Source organism: Pseudophryne corroboree, chromosome 5 (genome assembly GCF_028390025.1).
Source record: "Pseudophryne corroboree isolate aPseCor3 chromosome 5, aPseCor3.hap2, whole genome shotgun sequence".
Classification (NCBI taxonomy): Eukaryota; Metazoa; Chordata; class Amphibia; order Anura; family Myobatrachidae; genus Pseudophryne; species Pseudophryne corroboree.
This window is the reverse complement of record NC_086448.1, coordinates 410,091,240-410,113,007: the sequence shown is the minus strand read 5'-3', so window position 1 is coordinate 410,113,007 and position 21,768 is coordinate 410,091,240. Positions and strand designations below refer to the sequence as shown.

The 21,768-nt window shown below is 43.5% G+C and overlaps 1 protein-coding gene across 1 annotated transcript in view; it reads left to right on the top strand.

The window, feature by feature from the left end:
* Positions 1 to 21,768, top strand: part of ADCY2 (adenylate cyclase 2) — a 1,664,414-nt gene that overhangs the window by 892,321 nt on the left and 750,325 nt on the right. The gene's annotated exons all lie outside the window — the stretch shown is intronic.

The window sequence follows — 21,768 nt, the reverse complement described above, 5'->3', positions numbered from 1 at the left end:
ATACTCCATGGTCTTGATATCATCCCCAGCATCCTTTACGGACTAGGAGAAAAGGATTTACCGGTAGGTTATCAAAATCCTATTTTTTCTCGTGTTCATATAAAGGTATCTTTCATCTGTGCAGAACAACCTTCACTCCAAACAAGGCTTGCATCCCAATAGAGGTTAAAAAAGGATTTATTTAAAATACACAGTCAATTTAAAAAATACCAGTTTGGTATATCACTTGATTGTGGGGAAACACACAGTTCTCGGATAGTGTAGGTGGTGCAAATGTCCTGTGCTGCAGTCACTAGATGCAATGTATTTTAAATAAATCCTTTTTTAACCTCTATTGGGATGCAAGCCTTGTTTGGAGTGAAGGTCGTTCTGCACAGATGAAAGATACCTTCATATGAACACGAGGAAGAAATTTAATGTAAATTTCACTCTAATTTTAAATGAAGAAAAGCCTTGTTTGATGTGTGTAAAGAAACTGCTACGTGAACTCGAGGCAGAATTTCAATTTAAGTTCTGTTCTTGAGAGAGCCAGAGATCGTCCAGATTTGAGAAGAGACTAATGTATCAGAGAAACACAGCGCTGGTTCAATCCTTTCTTTTTATTTAAACTTCATAGTCTTGTTATACTGTTTTTTGTCTAAATCCTCCCATAGCAATTATAAATAACATAATTTGATTCAATATTATTGTATGGAAAAGGAAAGAAAATGAGTTTAAAATTATTTAAGGCAGACAATTTCTGTATATAGTACTTGTATAGATAAAAATATAGTATTATTCTTTATATAGTGTCACCAGTTATATACTGCTCTTCCAAGAATACTTTTTCATTCACATCAGTCCCTGCTCCATTAATCAAAAGAGAAAGAAATTACCAGCGCTGGATGCTCATATCATTACAAGAAACACAAAATATTAATATTTAAAATCCAAAGGCTTGTATAAAAAATAATCACATTTATTACTAGCACACGATGAATATACCATATAAAACACAATAAAATATATTATGCCACATAAAAGCCTGTATGGAAAATTAATAATTTAAATTCCACATAGCTGGCTAGGAAACACACAGGACTAATGTCACTGGATAGGACCATCAATTAATCGGTTACTTTGCATAAATCATGAGGTTGTTACCCGTGATCCAAATGCAGATTTTGTCCACCTCATAGATCGCTGAAAAGCTTTTTGTCCTTATTAGGTGTTAGTAAAAATCCAGGTGGGTGGATGCTGCAGTAGAAAGTCCAGTCTTTTGCACAGGAGTGTCCAATAAGTGCCAGCAGAGTAGTGGATGCCAGCAGAGTAGTGTATATCAAAACAGACTGGAAGACTCAACGCGTTTCGCTGGGTGGTATAGTCCAGCTTCCTCAGGAGCAAGTAGTAATTTCTGTATATAGTACTTGTATAGAAAAAAATATAGTATTATTCTTTATATAGTGTCACCAGTTATATACTGCTCTTCCAAGAATACTTTTTATTCACATCAGTCCCTGCTCTATTAATACTTACAATCTAAGTGGTCTAATTATCAAACCAATCCCAACCTTAAAAAATACTTTAGTTTCCACATATTTGTTTCATTCAGATTGAGAAAATGTGTAAAGTAGGAGATTTCAGAAATATCTCCTGGTTTGCCACCAACAGAGTTCATATCAGCTGTCCCATAGTTTTCCATGAAGGTAATTATATTACAAACTCTGCAAAGCTTAGTCCACTTTTCTACAATGCGGAAGGCTTGACAGAACCCCTACTGGTTTGCCAGAGTTTTTTGTACAGTACATGCGTGGCTCGGTCAGAGCCGGAAGGGATAGCATAAACTGCCCCTTTACTTCTGACTTATTGCTGGTATGGGCCCTTATCGGAGCCTGTGGGGACTACTGTATGTGGAACAATAGTCTGTACAAAGGCCATCCTATTGATTATACATATACAATATGTATGTTATGAGCCACGGCTGTGGCTCATTCCTGTTTTGCAGTTTTGTTCTGTATTTTATGTTTATAAAGTTGTCTTGCATGCCAGGATTTCCTCTTGCTCTGTTTTAGAATACTCTTGTCTGCTGCCGCTGGTGAGTCTGTGTAATTGCAGCTTGTTCCCATGTGTTCAGCCTCACCTGGCTGCTAATTGCATCTTGTCAGTTTGGAATCATGCAACAGGGCAGCTGCATGGGATTATTAATTAGGCCTCTCTGTTATATGCTGGCTGACTGCAATTCACAGATGCTTGTGATATTTCTTGGTTTTCAGTCTGCTTGAAGTCTGACCTGGTTCCTGCCAGTCCCTGAGCTCCTGTATAGCAGTGTCTGACTAGCTGCTTCCTGTGTTGATTCCTGTGTCAGTCCCTGTGTCGATTCCTGTGTCTGTTCCCGTGTCCTGCTGTGAGGCGTTCCTGCCCTGAGGTCCAGTGGCTTTGCCTATCCCTGGTCAAGTTCCTGGTTTCCTGGTGTCCACCGGTCTGTCGTTTGGGATTCTGCCTGTCCTCCAGTTCTGAGAGTGTGTGTCGGCATCATTGAGGGTTCCTGTCCGTTTGCCAGTATCCGTACCGGTTCCGTGAGTAGCGGCTCTCCCGCGCCCGTTGGCCTAGGCCGCTGTATTTCATTATTGTTTCTGTCCCTGGTGTTTTGCAGAGGGTTCTGCTTATGCTGTCACCGCCGGTACACAAAGGTATTGTGTCGGCGTGTGATCAGCATTTACTTTGTTGTTATTTTCCTTTGGCGGTTTCTCCGCACATAGTTTAGGTTTTTAGTTAGCTTGTAGCCCCTGGCCTGTTTGCTTAGTTAGAGGGCCTCTTGTTATCATCCTGTCTCGGATTTCCCTTTGTCTCTCACTAAGACCCGGGGGCATCGGAGTTGGGCAGACATAATCCGCCCTTCAAACGCGGCTGCCAAGGGCTCAAGAAACCATAGTCTCGCAAGGGATTTCTGACAGCACGGGTGAGACAACAGAGTTAGGGCGCCAGGGGCTATTCCCTTTCCACTCCCCTTTCCCAGCGTTACGTCCTGGTGCTCTGGACTCACTTCATGAACATCTCCCTTGTTCTGAGCACCAGGAACCTAACATTATCACCAGCCATACCACAAAAAAGAAATAAAACTTTTTTTTCTTTTTTGGCCCAGTCCAGTGTCTAGTCTAGAATCCAGTCCTGTCTAGAATTCAGTGTGCAGAATCCAATCCGGTGTTTAGAATCCAGTCTTGTCTAGAATTCAGTGTGCAGAATCCAATCCGGTGTTTAGAATCCAGTCCTGTCTAGAATTCAGTGTGCAGAATCCAGTCCGGTGTTTAGAATCCAGTCCGCTGTTTAGAATCCAGTCCGCTGTTTAGAATCCAGTCCAATGTTTAGAATCCAGTCCGGTGTTTAAAAAAAAAAAAAGTCTTGTTTTGTTTAGCAAAATTTAGTCTTGCCTTGTCTTGTCTTGTCTTGTCTAGTTTTAAATCCTCCTATGTCTACTATGCAAGCCCTGCAGGCATCTCTCGCAGCCCTGAACTCTGTTTTCAGTGCTTTGAGACCAGAGCGACTAGAAGTTTTGCAGCAATCCCTAAAGCAACTGCAAAACCTTCTGACTAAAATCTTGCTCATCTTGCCAGAAGTCGTTGAGAGTACATCTATCTCTAAAGAGACTCTTGTTCACAGTATGGTGACAAGAGAATCCTCTGGTTTAATTGAAGAGAAAAGGTTTAAAAGTTTTCTGCGGCCCAGGCTCTCAGAAGAGGAGCGTCTGCGTCGCAGAAACTTAAACTTATGCCTATATTGTGGGGGTTTAGGCCACTATCTGCAGACCTGTGAGTTGCACAAGCCAAAGTGTGGTGACGAGTCTTGCCCTCTGGCCAAGTTGAGTCAGGATACAAGACCTACTCCTGTCTCTACTGTGGCAGAGGTTCTTGTCACACAACCCACACTAAAAAGCTCTCTGTCCTATAATTGGGGTCCTTGGGCAAGGGAGCCCCATTATAGATTCAGGAATCAAAAGAGAATGTTTCTCTCCTCTCTTGAGGTTCCTGTGGAAGCGGAGTTGCAAGCCCCTGGAGTGGTGCCCGATGCCCAGGTTCCTGGAGTGGTGCCCGATGCCCAGGTTCCTGGAGTGGTGCCCGATGCCCAGGGTCCTGGAGTGGTGCCCGATGCCCAGGGTCCTGTAGTGTTGCCCAATGCCCAGGGTCCTGGAGTGGTGCCCGATGCCCAGGGTCCTGGAGTGGTGCCCGATGCCCAGGGTCCTGGAGTGGTGCCCAATGCCCAGGGTCCTGGAGTGGTGCCCGTAGCCCAGGGTCCTGGAGTGGTGCCCGTAGCTCAGGATCTTGGTGCGGTACCTGATGCCCAGAGTGCTGGTGTGGTACCTGATGCCCAGAGTGCTGGTGCGGTACCCGATGCCCAAGCTTATAGAGGGACATCAAATATTGTAGTTCAGGTGTCCATACCAGAAGGGGTCTCAGAAGCTGTTACCCCAGGTAGGGACTTGAAGAGCGCAACCCTAGAAAGGGTCTCTAAAACCGTAGTTCTTGAAGGGAACTCGAGAAGCAAAACCCCAGAAGGGATCTTTGAAGTAATATCCCCAAGTGGGGTCTCGAGAGACGCAGCCCCAAAGAAGGGTCTAGAAGTCGCTTCCCCAGGAAAGAACTTAAGAAGCATAGCATTAGTGGAGCATCTGAACGTTATTGCTTCAGCAAAAGTCCCGGAAGTCATAGTCCCGGGAGAACTTTCGATAATTATCGACTCGGAGAGGGAGGCCGATGGCCCGATCCCAGTCAGGGAGGCCAACGGCCCGGTCCCAGTAAAAGAATCCGGGGTGCTGACCCCAGCGGGGTTCCCGGAGGCCACTGCCCCAGCGGGGTTCCCGGAAGTCACTGCCCCGGGTGGGGTTCAGAAAGTCACTGCCCCGGGTGGGATTCAGAAAGTCACTGCCCCGGGTGGGGTTCAGAAAGTCACTGCCCCGGGTGGGGTTCAGAAAGTCACTACCCCGGGTGGGGTTCAGAAAGTCACTGCCCCGGGTGGGGTTCAGAAAGTCACTGCCCCGGGTGGGGTTCAGAAAGTCACTGCCCCGGGAGGGGTTCAGAGAGTCTCAGCCTCGAGTAAGGTCAATAGTGGACCAGGTCCTAGCAAAGCACTCCAGTCAGTCAGATGAGAAGGAAACAGATCCTGACTCTGATATCTCAACATCCATAACCTTTGATGGGGACTTAGCCCAATTTCTGGCGCTTTTCAAACACTATTACACTATTATGTTGTCTAGACCATTTCTGGGCATCACTTCAGAAAACCTTGGGCTCTATCTGATTTATTCTTTTAGAGGAGAGCCTTTTGAGTGGGCGACCAGCCTAATGAAAGCTGAAGATCCCATTCTTCAGGATCCCCTAGCATTCAGTGATGCAATTATTAAAAGATATGGTTCCAAAGAAATTGGTTCAGGTTCCTCTAGGTCACCCGTCTTATATGCTGAGAGTCCACCAAATACTGTAAACTCAGCACAAGAGTCTCAGCCCGTTGTTTTGACTGCAGGATGTGCTTTTCTGACTTCTTCTTCTTCTAATAATAGTACTTTACCAGAAAGTTCAGCTCCCAAGGGTAAGAGACCTGTCTCTGATTTGAACGCAGCCTTGCTGGGTGGTACCCTCAGTTCAGACAATGTGTGGGGAATTACCTTGGTCAGACCTAAAGAGCTTTGTAAAAAGAAGAAGAAGAAAAAGAAATAATTTTTGACTCTTGCCTTGATAAAAAAAAAAAAAAAAAAAAATTTTTTTTTTTTCCTTGTCTTGTGTCCAGTGGCCACCATCAAGGGGAGGGCACTGTTACAAGTTGTTGCTACAGTTTGTTTTTGTTTTCTTGTCTGTTAGACCAGTGTGTCAGGTTTTTTTTTTGTATCCCTTGTTCTGGATAGTCTGAATTTTGGGGTCTTTTGACCCCTCCTCAAGGGGGGGGTAATGTTATGAGCCACGACTGTGGCTCATTCCTGTTTTGCAGTTTTGTTCTGTATTTTATGTTTATAAAGTTGTCTTGCATGCCAGGATTTCCCCTTGCTCTGTTTTAGAATACTCTTGTCTGCTGCCGCTGGTGAGTCTGTGTAATTGCAGCTTGTTCCCATGTGTTCAGCCTCACCTGGCTGCTAATTGCATCTTGTCAGTTTGGAATCATGCAACAGGGCAGCTGCATGGGATTATTAATTAGGCCTCTCTGTTATATGCTGGCTGACTGCAATTCACAGATGCTGGTGATATTTCTTGGTTTTCAGTCTACTTGAAGTCTGACCTGGTTCCTGCCAGTCCCTGAGCTCCTGTATAGCAGTGTCTGACTAGCTGCTTCCTGTGTTGATTCCTGTGTCAGTCCCTGTGTCGATTCCTGTGTCTGTTCCCGTGTCCTGCTGTGAGGCGTTCCTGCCCTGAGGTCCAGTGGCTTTGCCTATCCCTGGTCAAGTTCCTGGTTTCCTGGTGTCCACCGGTCTGTCGTTTGGGATTCTGCCTGTCCTCCAGTTCTGAGAGTGTGTGTCGGCATCATTGAGGGTTCCTGTCCGTTTGCCAGTATTCGTACCGGTTCCGTGAGTAGCGGCTCTCCCGCGCCCGTTGGCCTAGGCCGCTGTATTTCATTATTGTTTCTGTCCCTGGTGCTTTGCAGAGGGTTCTGCTTATGCTGTCACCGCCGGTACACAAAGGTATTGTGTCGGCGTGTGATCAGCATTTCCTTTGTTGTTATTTTCCTTTGGCAGTTTCTCCGCACATACTTTAGGTTTTTAGTTAGCTTGTAGCCCCTGGCCTGTTTGCTTAGTTAGAGGGCCTCTTGTTATCATCCTGTCTCGGATTTCCCTTTGTCTCTCACTAAGACCGGGGGGCATCGGAGTTGGGCAGACATAATCCGCCCTTCAAACGCGGCTGCCAAGGGCTCAAGAAACCATAGTCTCGCAAGGGATTTCTGACAGCACGGGTGAGACAACAGAGTTAGGGCGCCAGGGGCTATTCCCTTTCCACTCCCCTTTCCCAGCGTTACGTCCTGGTGCTCTGGACTCACTTCATGAACATCTCCCTTGTTCTGAGCACCAGGAACCTAACAATGTATGAGTTAATAAATGTACACAGTGAGTGTTCTTACCTTATTTATTGAACCACCCTCATAGGCTGTAGTATAATTAATGTTACATGTGACATAATATGAATAAATTATTGTGGAATTATATAAACTGGGGCAACAGTGTGGCATAATGTGAACTGGAGGCAGTATCATGTGCATAAAGTGACCTGGGACACTGCATGAAATAATGTGAATTGTGAGCACTGAATTGCATAATATGAACTTGGGACACTGTGTGGCATAATGGGAACTTAGGACACTACAATATGGCATATTGTGAACTGGTATCAATACAAAATGTCATGGGCAATATTGATGGTGGCTTTATATGGCAGAATGTGAACAAGCACAATACATAAAATGGGATGTGGTCAAGATGCCAGCTGTTGAAATCCCGGCAGTCGAAATACCGACACCGGGATCCCGACACTCATCATAATCCTGACAAGGGAACGCCGAATGGGTCAGGATACCAACACTGGAATCCCGCAGGCTGCCATCCCGACTGTAAGTATACCCTCGAACTGAGGTTTAGGCCTGGCGGGGGTAGGTTTTAGGCATCAGGCAGGGGGGGTTAGGGTTAGGCTACGGGAAAGGAGGGTTAGGGTAAGGGGGTGGAGAGAGGGGAGAATACCCCTTACTCACCCCTGTTGGTCTTCTCATCAGCGGGATTCCCTCCGCCGTCATATCATACTGATTCCCATAAAATATGCTGAGTCAATTTTATAGAGCATAAAACGTACAAATGCTCCGGAGAGGGATGTATCTCTGGATGTATTGGGGACCTCTTCAAAATGTTGCTATAGCGCCCATAAAATTTTAACTATATCCCTGACATAGATTTTATCTTATCTTATCTTATCTGTATGGTGAGTGACAGTTTATGGCAGACACACATCATATACACTTACATCCAGGGGCGGAACTCTCGGAGGCAGCGGAGTCCGTTACCGCCGGGCTCCTGGCCATGAAGGGGGCACGGCACCTACAGCTACAGCTGCTCCGTTGTCCCCCGACCCCCGCTCCGTTCACACAGGACATTTCCGTAGTGCAGCAGGAGCTGCTAGAGGAGCAGCCGATGGACGAACGAGCGCTGCGCCTATTAGCATCAGCGGCGCTCGCTCCTCCTCCTGTCTGTGCTCTCTGCTGCTGTGTGCTCTGGCCTGGGTCGCAGATATCACGTGACCCAGAGCCGCCGCACGCCGCCCAGGACACCTAAGAGCCGCCAAGCCGCCAGGAGAGAGTGCGGGATAGCGGCGCTGACAGACTCCTGAAAAGTAAAGTACCAGTATGTACTGTACATCTGCAAGCACTTTTGGGGGGTAGAGAGAGGGGGGAAGGAGACATAGTGCTACCACATGATTTTATAAAAGCTATATAATATTATTTTTATATATAATATATGCAATCATCTAAAAATGCAGAACACTAAATAAGACACAGTCACAGTGGCATAACTAACATCACTGTCACAATGTCTTATTTGGGGTGCCGTATTCTTAGATGATTGCTAGTATTTTGTTATAAGCAGATGACCAACTACTTTATCCCACTATTCACTTGCTGTTGGATTAGGGTGGTCTTCTGGTTGCCGGCGGTCGTGGACCCGGCGACCAGCATACCGGAGCCGGAATCCCGACCGCCGGCAAACAGACATCTTTTCTCCCTCTTGGGGGTCCACGACCCTCCTGGAGGGAGACGCGCGCCACCGTGCCCACAAGGTGCTCATGTACGCTCGCCCAGCTGTCGGTATGCCGGCGGTCGGGATCCTGGTGCCGGTATGCTGCTCGCCGGGACCCCGACCGCCGGCAAACCATATTACACCCGTTGGATCCTTCATTGGAGTGCCACACCTCTATCCACCTATCCATTTCTTCATTTTGAAGGCTGTAAGTTTAAGTGGCAGTGCTAGACCCACCTTTTGTCTATGGGGTCAATTCTATTCAGCGACAGTTGAATAGCGCTGGGAGTTAGCTCCCGTCAGGCGAAGGCCTGTTCTCGCGGACTTAACAGGTTGAATTGTTGGGAGAACGGGCATTCTCCGACTTAACTCCCCGATGCGATGCTGATTCCCAACAGAATCAGCCTCGCGCGGCAGCACTTTTGTTGGGTTTCTTCTCTCATCCCCCGGGGTTGAGAGAAGAATTCCTGACAATTGGTGTCACTTGGCGCTGTATTGAACTCTCGGCGCTATTCAACTGTCGTTGAATAGAATTGACCCCAAAATATGTGTGTGTGTGTATATATATATATATACAGATATTGCATGGACCGGCACTCCCACTGTTTCAAACAATTGCCCCGGTGCCCTCTGAGAAAATGGTAGTTATACTCTGCCCTTTTGTGTGTATATATATATATATATATACACCCCCCCCCCCCCCCACACCCCAAAGAACCGTCACTCCAATTATTACATATGCTTTGCTGGTGCTATCACATATACCGTGGTTCATATATACACTTTCTGCGGTGCGGCACTCGGCATAAAAAGTAGTCAGCAGACTTGGATATAGATAACAACGTTTCAGTGTTTTTTTTATTGCACTATCATGAGGCTGACAAAGACCTTTGTTAACCTGATGATAGTGTAATAAAAGAAGCACTGAAATATGGGCCCTCATTCCGAGTTGTTCGCTCGCTAGCTGCTTTTAGCAGCATTGCACACACTAGGCCGCCACCCTCTGGGAGTGTATCTTAGCTTAGCAGAATTGCGAACGAAAGATTAGCAGAACTGCGAATAAATAATTCTTAGCAGTTTCTGAGTAGCTCGAGACCTACTCCTACACTGCGATCAGCTAAGCCCGTTTCGTTCCTGGTTTGATGTCACAAACACGCCCTGCGTTTGGCCAGCCACTCCCCTGTTTCTTCAGACACTCCAGCGTTTTGTACTCCTGTACGCACTGTACTCCTCCTATATTATACAGCTGCTCCCCAGTCCTCCCCACAATTAAGCAATAAAGCACAATCAATCAAGTTCAACAATAAACGGAGAGGACGCCAGCCACGTCCTCTCCCTAACATTTCCAATGCACGAGTGAAAATGGCGGCGACGCGCGGCTGCTTATATAGAATCCGAATCTCGCGAGAATCCGACAGCGGGATGATGACGTTCGGGCGCGCTCGGGTTAACCGAGCCATACGGGAGAATCCGAGTATGCCTCGGACCCGTGTAAAATGGGTGAAGTTCGGGGGGGTTCGGTTTCCGAGGAACCGAACCCGCTCATCACTAATATATATATATATATATATATATATATATACGCACATACATACATATATTTATCTTAATATAGGAAATAGGGGGGCAGCAATATTTATCTTGCCTCCGGGCGACTGTGACGAACTTACGCCACTGCTTACATCACACTTGCAAGCATTGTTTTAAACCATGTATTTTATGTGTAACAAATACATATGATATTTTTCATAAATTAAACCTCTCTACTAGAGCAGAAACAACTCCCCACCTTGTGTAAAAAAAAAGCTTTAGTTAAAATGCACACAAAAACAATATACAGTTTCGCTGAGCAATGCATTTATGAGGGCCAGATTAAGGCTGGTGGGGGCACAGGACAATGGAGGTTGTGGGGGCCCCCGCCACCACTAAAATTGCTGGCAAAGGTGATTCTCCTTTCCCCTCGCCACACACACACACACACACACACACACACACATACTAATGGAGAGCAGCACATCATCACACACACACTCACTCTATCTATCACTCCTAACGTCACTTACGGAGAGCAGCAGCACTAGGCTAGCGTTCCTCATCAGCCGGCGTCTCACAGTCACTGTCTCGCATGATTTCCCTTTCCCGCAAGACAGACACTGTCAGTGCAAGGAGAGGAGCTCCTCGGTGGCCACTGTTTCTAAACAGCTGAGCCACCGGATGGAACCTCTCCAGTTCAAATCACAGTATGTGGGCAGGGCCGTCTTTTCGTATGGGCTCAATGGGCTCTTGCCCAAGGGCCCCAAGAGTATAAGGGCCCTAGGCTAATAGCTGAGGGTCCCCTCTTTCCAGGGGTACCAGATTTTTGAAAATCGGCCTTGGGGAACCGGAGATATCCAACGTGAAAGCAGCGGTCCCCATCCGAGCCTGTTAATTGCTCTTCCCAGACAGATATCTCAGGTTCTGTCTGATATAGAGTTTTTCTGAGGGTATAATCCAAAAGCTGAGACTCTACCCTTTTGCTGGACACTGTCAGCTTGTCTCTACTGGACCCAGAACCAGATATATCAGCCCTCAGGCAGCTTGTCCCTGCCCCAGCTCCACACGCCTGGTATACAGTTTTATATATTCATTGGAGGATTGCTCTGGCTCCTGACCTCTGATCCCCAAGTCGCCAGAACCTTCTGAAAGGTGGGACTCTCTAGTTTTTTTATCCCACTAATGCTAAGAAATAGATTTTCAGGAACTTGAGATATCTGCAGTCAAGCAAGCTGCCCTCCCACCAAAAAATAATGAATATTAAGCCCACTCCATTAGCCACCCCTCCCCTGCGTATTAAACACCCCCTACCACCCCGGAAGTCATGTACCAGGGCGCCTTCATTCATTTTATGCTTCCAGCTATAAGAAGGACACAGTAAGTCTCACATTGGATATAAAGCTACAGTTTATAGAGATCATCTTTGGACTATAATTCAAGTGGCCCATTAGAAGGATGGACTTTTTATAAGTAGTTTTCACATTTGAAGGAGACTTTTTAATACAAATTATCAGCCATTGAATATAGTGCTGAAATAGCATCTGTATACCTTTTGGAGTTAAAACTCAAAAGGCGAGGAAAGTGACTTTGTCACTATAAAGCTTATCACCAGCCTATATATGTTATATGTATGTATGTATGTATGTATGTATGTATGTTATGTCCATGTTATAGTATACCAGTATTAGGAATCACTTTTTATTCATTATTTTTGTCTTTTTGGCTTTTTGAATAGATGATCATCTTTTAATTCTATTAATAAACTTTATACTTACATATTCCGGTCTGTATTTGTATAATTATTGGTAAAGATTACCTAAGAATTGGTGATGTGAGTGGATATTTCACTTGACTATTAGCGCTGGGAGGTATTTTTGTTTTTTGCCTTCATTCAGCCCAATGCCCCCTTCTACAGTTTAGTGTTCTCCCTCCCACCCCATCTGTGCAGTAAAGGAGCAATTAGCAGAAATTACTGCTCCAGGTCCTACATGCTGAGCGGAAGATAGAACACCCCATACCGCCTGCGGGACATCAAAGCTGCCGCTGATAGCACACCCCACCCCTACCGCTGGAGGATGGGTAGGGGGCCCAATGCATTGCTGTGCCCAGGGGCCTACACTGCCGTTAAGACGGCCCTGTATGTGGGTATCCTTAATGTGTGGGGGCCCCTCCCTGATGCCCCTCCCTTAATCCGGCTCTAGCATTCATGAGTAAAATATAAGAAGGATTCATATCATCCTCTAATATGTTATTATAGCTCAGGTGATTTTTTTTTTTAGTTACCAGAAGCTAAATGGATTCCTTTTTACTTGTAGAATGCAGTGTTGGAGAAACTGGACTCTTGGCATGCAATTCTACAGAGGACCTCTTTGCCAGTGTTTCAGAGGGAAGCATTTAGTTACATACTGTACTGTAGACTTCCCTGACTGCACTTTCTGGTTAGCCGTACTGTATCTGGTACAATCATTTACAATGAGTCAAGAGCAAGCATTTTTTTTTTAGGTGAACTTTACTCAAGATCTGATCTCCATAAAAATATTTGTGACAGTTTTTCAGGTCCATGCTTGGGGCATTAAAAGTTGCTAAGCAGTTTCTGGCTAACAAGTTGTCCTTTAACATGAGAGAAAAGTTACCATCTCCTCTCACTATGTCATACTGTAACACTTTCTTTTGATAAATATATTGTTTGGACAATCCTTAATTTAGTTTTTTCACATAATTGTTCCGCTTTGCTTATCGATGTAGTCTCCTCTTTCTACTTTACTTTGGAGGATAATGTTATGTTGTTCCATATGTAATGCTTCAATACTAAGTTCCCTTACCTTCTTGTATTCCTCATCTGTAAAATTCTTACAGTCAGCAATAACTAATTAATTCAACATAATTGCATGCAAAGCTTTTTACCTTTTGAAGACAAGTGTATTAGGTTATTGTGTTTGTAAAAAAAAAAGTATGTTTAAAGTTAGGATGCAATGTATATGCAACCACATTGTATACATTTATATACATTATTGTCATAAATGAAAACAGTATAATTAGAAGTAGCACAAATATTAATGGCATGACCTAGTTAACTCCATTTCACAGCAAATCATTGTGACATTGCTTTTAGTGCAGTCATACAAAGGATAAATATTTCCAGCAAATTACCATAGGAAATGATCACTTTGCCGGGTGACAAGAAGATAAATGGATTTTGCAGTTCCCTGCATGGTATAATAAAATGGGCTATATTTATATAAAACTTAAATGATTTATTGCATGTAGTATGGTAGAATGAAAAACATCAGGAAAGAAACCATCAAATAAAACATTCATAACCTCAAGTAAGGATTTCTGTAATAACCAATGATGCGGTTGCCCCAATACCATCACAGGAACCAGTCATACCAGTTCTGGCAGCAGCTATGATTTCAGCAACTATGATGCACCTTGTGACTGCACTGGTCTGGAATTCTGCTACTGAGGATGGAAGTGTTTACCTCTGCAAATTTTTAATTGCACATCTGAGTAATAACATGAATAATTAATCCGACATCTGCTAGTAGTACATTTGCTAGTACTTTATTGAAATATGTTATGTGGCAGCGTTTTTCTTATTTTATCCTATTGCTGCTGGCATGAAATTATGATCATCTTATATACAAGGATGCATACTGTACTTATTTTAATTTCATGGACTTTTTAGTCAATTAAATAATTAATATAGTTTTAAAACTTGATTTCCATAGAAGGAAATCCGTTAAGAACTAATCAGATACATGAATTTGTAAGTTGCTTTGTGTCAAGTAAATCATTTTTTTATCATCTGCCTTGTATGCCATTAATATTATCAAATGTATCTATTGTATAATTATTTTATTATTTTTATCCATAGGATGATTCCAATCTTTATTATTAACATAGAGCTGTAAGTTATGTTTTATATTTCTCCAATACAATAATCAATATGTGAAAGTTACAGTACTCTACAGTATAGTGTAAAGTATGTATTCAGTGGAGGATTTACCACAAGGCAACCAAAGTGGCTGCTTTGGGTCTTGTGGGTCCCAGGGGACCCTGCTGGCCCCAGAGGGGCGGCCAACAAGGCTGTATAAAGGGCATTTCTGACGGACGGCGAGCTCCACCAAAATTGTCCAAGCTGGGCTGGCTAAATACTCCTGGCAGGCTGGCAGTGATTAGACAGCCTTGTGGTGCCACCTCCAGCACATGCCTGTGTCTCCAATCCTGCAGTATTGTGCATGTGACCTGTCATGACACACGTGTGTATGATGTTAGACACACCGACAGGCCAGATTAAGGATTAAGGGGGCATGGGGCACTTAAGACAAGGGGGATGGGGGCATAGGGAAGGGGAGGAGGGGTATATATTAGGTTGTGCATACTTCCCAACATGACCCATTCCATGAGGGACAAAATGCTCTCTCCTGGATTTCCCTTAATATATGATTGGCTTCAGCAGTGTTATACTATTTAATTGATAAGAAAGGTATTTTAGCACAGATGACTACAATCAGAAATTAAAAGAGAAGTCCAGGTAAAGAGTATCTTTACTCTCCTGGAATGGGTCATGGTGGGAGGTATGGATTGTGTAAATTGTGTAAAAATTAGATTTAAACTAATCATTTAATAATTCCTGAGTACTGTTTATAGTTCCAACTAATTGAAATACAACCTTTTTATAAAGTTTTCTTGTAGTGGAACATAGATAACTTATATATAATGTATCTTGCAAAATGCAATAGCAGCAGCCTCTGTACTACTTACACACTGGGACAGGACACAGAAGGACATGATACTCCTGTGTCTCTGCCTGCACTGCAAACTGTCCTGCTAACATTCTTGCTGCCTGGTTCTGCTGCTGCACAAGAGGGAGACCTAGTGACGCCACTATGCTCCAGCTGGGGGGCCAGGGATACAGTATCCCCTGAGCCCCACCTTAATCTGGCTATGCACGCATAGAGAGGAGCTGTGATGCACACAGAGAAAAAAATGAATTCTTCCAGTGTACTTTATTACAGTATTTTTCTACATTTTGTATAACATCCACCTACTTCAAATTCCAAGTAGGCAAGAGTGGGGCAGGATGGTTATGTACAGTATATAATATCCACCTGCTACAATCATGGCTGGGGGTAGGATATTATATTCTTTTAAGTACTACCGTGTATAGGAGATGCCTGCTACAATTAGTGGAGCACTGATATATAATCAATAGTGTCACACTGACTGAGGGATGTAATAATGGGTATTGATGGGGGACCGCTAGGCTGGTACAATCAGTAAATGGGGAGTGCCACTCATATATAATGATGTCAACAATACAGCATTGTTTGGGTGTAATAAGTAGTATAAGTTACTACTAAGGGTGTAACACAGTAGTAAAAACACAATGGCCCCCATACAAGAGTAAAAACACATTGGCACCCACACAGTAGTAAAAACACATTGGCCCCCACACAAAAGCCCCTCACCCATACAGTACCCTCCTCTTGCCAGAATACCCCTCCCCTTATGTAGAACCCCCTCATGCAGAACAGCACACATCCCACATCCTTCACTGTGCAGCATGCCCCAGCCAGAGGAAAGAATTTACCTGACTAGTCTTTCTGCTGCGTAGGCTGCTACCATGGCTCCTGTTGGCTGCTTCCCAGTGGGTAGACTGCATACATCAGCTTCCAAATCCCGCTGGCTGCACATCGCACGCTGCTGACTGGATCCAACTAGGTCTTCATATCGCAGGTGATGTCATGATGTCACCCGTGCACCCGTACTGCACTGCTGGGAATGCCGAGACCTCTGAAGCCATCAGAGGCTAATTAAAGGGGCATTTCTAAAATTGGTCATGATCTACCGACTGGAGCTCCGCGAGCTACCAGTAGATTGCGATCAACATTTTGGCCGGGTCTGGTATAGATTATATATATCACCTACAAAAAATGAATCTCACAATGGCGCATATCACTAAACAAAGTACTTTCCTCATGTAATTCTTTTGACAGTAATTGAGTTCCACTTTCGTGTATCAAAGAGTGACGAGATTCTCAGTCATGCACTCAGTCATACTCTTTGATACACGAAAGTGGAACTCAATTACTGTCAAAAGAATTACATGAGGAAAGTACTTTGTTTAGTGATATGCGCCATTGTGAGATTCATTTTTTGTAGGTGATTGAATGTTATGGTAAAATTGTGAAGTGCCATTTGTTTCTCCTAGGCTGCAATTCACGGTATAGCGCATTCAAGATCAACATCTATTTTTTCCTATAGATTATATATATATCAGTGCCTTTGGTGTGACTCAATTATACGAAATATAATATAGTGATATATAATCAATAGTCACTGAGTGAGAGTTGTAATAAACGGTATTATAACATGCTGCTATAAAATGCGGTCATTGAGTAAGGGAGGCTAATAATGAGTATTTTATGCAATGGGGCTTGCTACAATCAGTAAACCTTGGTCACTCATACATACCTCCCAACATGACCCTCTCAAGGAGAGACAGAATGCTCTGCTCCTGGAATTCTTTTTTAATTTATGATTGCCACCACCTGTGGTGAAACACCTTCTCTTATCCATTGCCCTATTCAAACATGTGCAATTCAAACACATTCCTATTCAAAACAGACAATCATAAATTAAAAGTCCAGAAGCAGAACATTTTGTCCCTCCTGGAGAGTGTCATGTATGCTCATATATAATGCAGTCAATCAGTGAGGGTGTAATAATGGAGTGTGGAGACCTGCTACATTGAATGGGGGAGCACTGATCTAATTTGCAGTAACTGAGTGGTGTAATATGGATTTTAATGATATGAGTACAAAAATAATGTAAGGGGCATAAATCAGGAATGAAAATATGGTGTTATGGATTGATTGATTGATTGATTGATTGATTGATTGATTGATTGATTAATTATTTGAGGGAGGGAGGCCCTAAATCGGTATCTTGCTTAGTGCCCCATGAGGTCTAAATACACCTCTGTATATATTAACTGTAAGCCACCGATGTTGGAGCAACCCAGTATTTACTGATTAGTATCTTACAAAGCAGAGGGAATTGTTTTTTAGGTCTTTCAAAAAGTAGGGTATAGCGAAATGCATGTAGTCATTCGTTGGGTAAATTCCTCAACCTCCATACTCAATAGAGAATAAATGTGTTTATGTTTGAATAAAATATTATTTATGACACAGATCCCAAATATGTAACTACATCTGCTGAATATAAAGATCCTTCTTCCTTTTTTTAAAGGCTGGAGGCATGAATAGATGCTCCCTTCACATAGCTGGACAAAGGCAACAGGTTCTAGATTATAAAACGCTCCTGATGAAGTCCAGCAGTTGGCAAAATGATAAAATGTGTTGAGGAAGAAACCCTCACCATCCTGGCAATTGGGACATTAAGAACTGGCTAGTTCTTTGTCAGATAAGCTTCATTTGATTGTATCTATTGTACTGGCATTAATTGTTTTTTAGGATTCATTACATGGTCTAAATGTGTTACACTATTTGTTTACTCTGCCTTAATATATATATATATATATATATATATATATATATATACTATATATATATATATATATATATATATATATATATATATATCAATGTATACATCCGGCACTCTGTATGAGGAAAGCATATGCCTGGGTGCCTTCCTTAGATTAATTCAGGTAGCATGCCTTTCCCACCTGTGGCTCAGGTATATCTGGAAAGGACAGAGGCGGCACTCCGAGGACTTTGAAAAATAGTTTATGTGCAAAGCATAGCAAATCAAATGTGTACAAACAATGGAAAAAACATGGAGGTCTTACAACGTTTCAAGGCAGCAAGCCTTTTCTTCAGGTAAGGTGACCCATGTAGAGTGTGTGGTGAAAAACAGCGAAACCAAAGTAAAGACTGTGTTTCACCGGAAAACCTTCCTAAAAGTCCTCATTTCAAGTACCCACTTTACAACATATATATATATATATATATGTTGTAAAGTGGGTACTTGAAATGAGGACTTTTAGGAAGGTTTTCCGGTGAAACACAGTCTTTACTTGTATCGGACACTGTGTATAGCATACACAGGCTTGGGGCTGGTCACACAAGTACATAAGATAAACAAACAGGTGAAAATCAAATGTCTTAGCACTCCCCGTGCTCAATAGTCATTCTGCTTTAATGACCTGCAGCCATCATTCGCCATGCTCTCCTGGCACAGCCAATGTCCACAGTCCCTGGCACTACAAAATTGCATCCTACTCACAGTCCCCTAATAAGCATCGGTGCAATGCGCAGTCGATGTTTGGGAGTTTTAAACCGCTCTCTTTCTTCTGACTTCCTGCTGGCTCTGGGTGAGCTGGAAAACCCAGACTCATATTTTGCCACTTGGAGCTGTGCAATCCAGAGTTCCAAATTACTACTGTAGGTGCAGAATGTGTAGGTCTTACTTTTCTCTCTCTTGAAGGGAGCTGATCCCACATAAATGTGGGCAATTGTGGTGATACACACAAGCCCTCTCACCATAATACATTATATATATATATATATATATATATATATATATACAGCCATGGGCAAAAGTTTTGAGAATGACACAAGTATTAGTTTTCACAAAGTTTGCTGCCTCAGTTTTTTATGATGGCAATTTGCACATACTCCAGAATGTTATAAAGGGTGATCAGATGAATTGCAATTAATTTCAAAGTCCCTCTTTGCCATGACAATGAGCGTAATCCAAAAAAACATTTCCTGTGCATTTCAGCCCTGCCATAAAAGTACCAACTGACATCATGTCAGTGATTCTCTCATTAACAGAGGTGAGAGTGTTGACGAGGACAAGGCTGGAGATCACTCTGTCATGCTGATTGAGTTATAATAATAGACTGGAAGCTTTAAAAAGAGGGTGGTGCTTGAAATCATTGTTCTTCTTCTGTTAACCATGGTTACCTGCAAGGAAACACATGTATTTATCATTGCCTTGCACAAAAAGGGCTTAACAGGCATGGATATTGCTGATAGTAAGATTGCACCTAAATAAACCATTTATTAGATCATCAAGAACTTCAAAGAGAGAGGTTCAATAGTTGTGAAGAAGGCTTTAGGGGCCCCAAGAACATCCACCAAGTGCCAGGACCGTCTCCTAAAGTTGATTCAGCTGCAGGATCGGGAGACCACCAGTGCAGAGCTTGCTCAGGAATGGTAGCAGACAGGTTTGTGTGCATCTGCATGCACAGTGAGTCAAAGACTTTTGGAGTCTCTCCAGGAAAACATCAGGGACAGACTGATATTCTGCAAAAGGTACAGGGGTTGGACTGCTGAGTATTGGGGTAAAGTCATTTTCTCTGATGAATCCCCCCTTTACATTGTTTGGGTTATCTGGAAAAATGCTTGTCCGGAGAAGGAAAGGTGAGCCCTACCATCAATCCTGTGTCATGCAGTAAAGCATCCTGAGACCATTCATGTGTGGGGTTGCTTCTCAGCCAAGGGAGTGGGCTCACTCACAATTTTGCCTAAGAACACAGCCATGATTAAAGAATGGTACTTAAACCTCCTCCAAGAGCAACTTCTTCCAACCATCCAAGAACAGTTTGGTGATGAACAGTGCCTTTTCCATCATGACGCAGCACCTTGCCATAAGGCAAAAATAATAACTAAGTGGCTCGGGGAGCAAAACATCAATATTTTGGGTCCCTGGCCAGGAAACTCCCCAGACCTTAAACCCATTGAGAACTTGTGGTCAATTGTCAAGAGGCGGGTGGACAAACAAAAAAACACAAATTCTGACAAACTCCAAGCATTGATTAGGCAAGAATGGGCGGCCATCAGTCAGCATGTCAGGGTGAATTGCAGAGGTTTTGAAAAAGAAGGGTCAACACTGCAAATATTGGGGGTCATTCCGAGTTGATCGCTAGTTGCCGTTGTTCGCAGCACAGCGATCAGGCTAAAAATTGGCACTTCTGCGCATGCGGCACAGTGCGCACGCGCGGCGTACTTTCACACAAGGTTGTGCAACGCTTTTCAGTCGCACTGCTGATCGGTGAGTGATTGACAGGAATGGGGCGTTTCTGGGAGGTAACTGACCATTTTCAGGGAGTGTGCTGAAAAACGCAGGCATGTCAGATACAAACGCAGCCGTGCCTGGGGAAACGGGGGAGTGGCTGGCGGAACGCAGGGCGTGTTTGTGACGTCAAAACAGGAACTAAATAGTCTGAAGTGATCGCAAGCTAGGAGTAGGTCTGGAGCTACTTCTGATGAAGCTAGGTGACCGTGCCTAGGGAAACGCGTTAAGTGTGAAAAAAAGCTGCCATCACCACCATCACCAGTGCTCCACTTCATTATAGGATCCAGATATGGACTTTTAACAATCTATTATTGGAACACCTGCCTTGGAATTGTTCTCTGTGGGACATATCAATTACAGCATTCATCGGAGAGACCCAGCTTGAATACAAGTGATACAGCTTGCTTGCTGTTTTTCAAAAGCAATTGGAAGCCTCCGCTCATACGGGTAAAACCAGCTGTATTCCATTTCTCTTCCCCAGGGAACTTTTGTCCAGTGTTCTAGTCCGGGATCCTCAGTGGACACTCATTAGCAGCACATTTGAATTTTTTCTCAGCTCCATATATGCCCTATAATTTTATATGATTGTGTGAATTTTATATTTTATTCATGTTTTTATTTCACTAATTAGTGTCAGTTAATAAATACAAGTGTTTTTTAAATCATCCATAGTTGTTTTAATTATTGGAAAGACAGCCAGCGCCGGCTTAATTGCCTTTTGTTGTAAAAACTTTGTATTGGGACTGACAATCCCTTGCTGGCAGCTGTGACAGCGCGTCTGGAATTGTTCTTCTCTTCTGGAGCTACTCAGAACCTGCTCGAACTTTTTTTTGTAGTCGCGCTGCGATCCTTTCGTTCGCACTTCTGCTAAGCTAAGATATACTCCCAGAGGGCGGCGGCTTAGCATTTGCACAGCTGCTAACAGCAGCTAGCGAGCGAACAACTCGGAATGAGGGCCTTTGACTCTTTGCATAAGCTTAATGTATTTGTCAATAACAGTCTTTGACACTTATGAAAAGCATGTAATTTTACTTCATTATACCATAGTAACATCTTACAAAAAGGTCTAAAAACACAGAAGCAGCAAACTTTGAAAAAAACAATACTTGTGTCATTCTCAAAACTTTTGCCCATGGCTGTGTACAGTATATAATATATATATATATATATATATATATATATAAACGGGCATAAAGACTGCGGCACTCAGAGGCTTGATGCAAAAGTTGTGATGTATTAAAAATAACACCTGAACTCCAACGTTTCGGGGTTGGCACACCCCTTTGTCAAGGATAAGCTGCTTATCCTTGACAAAGGGGTGTGCCAACCCCGAAACGTTGGAGTTCAGGTGTTATTTTTAATACATCACAACTTTTGCATCAAGCCTCTGAGTGCCGCAGTCTTTATGCCCGTTTATATTACATGTGTTCTGGAGGCACCGGAGCGAC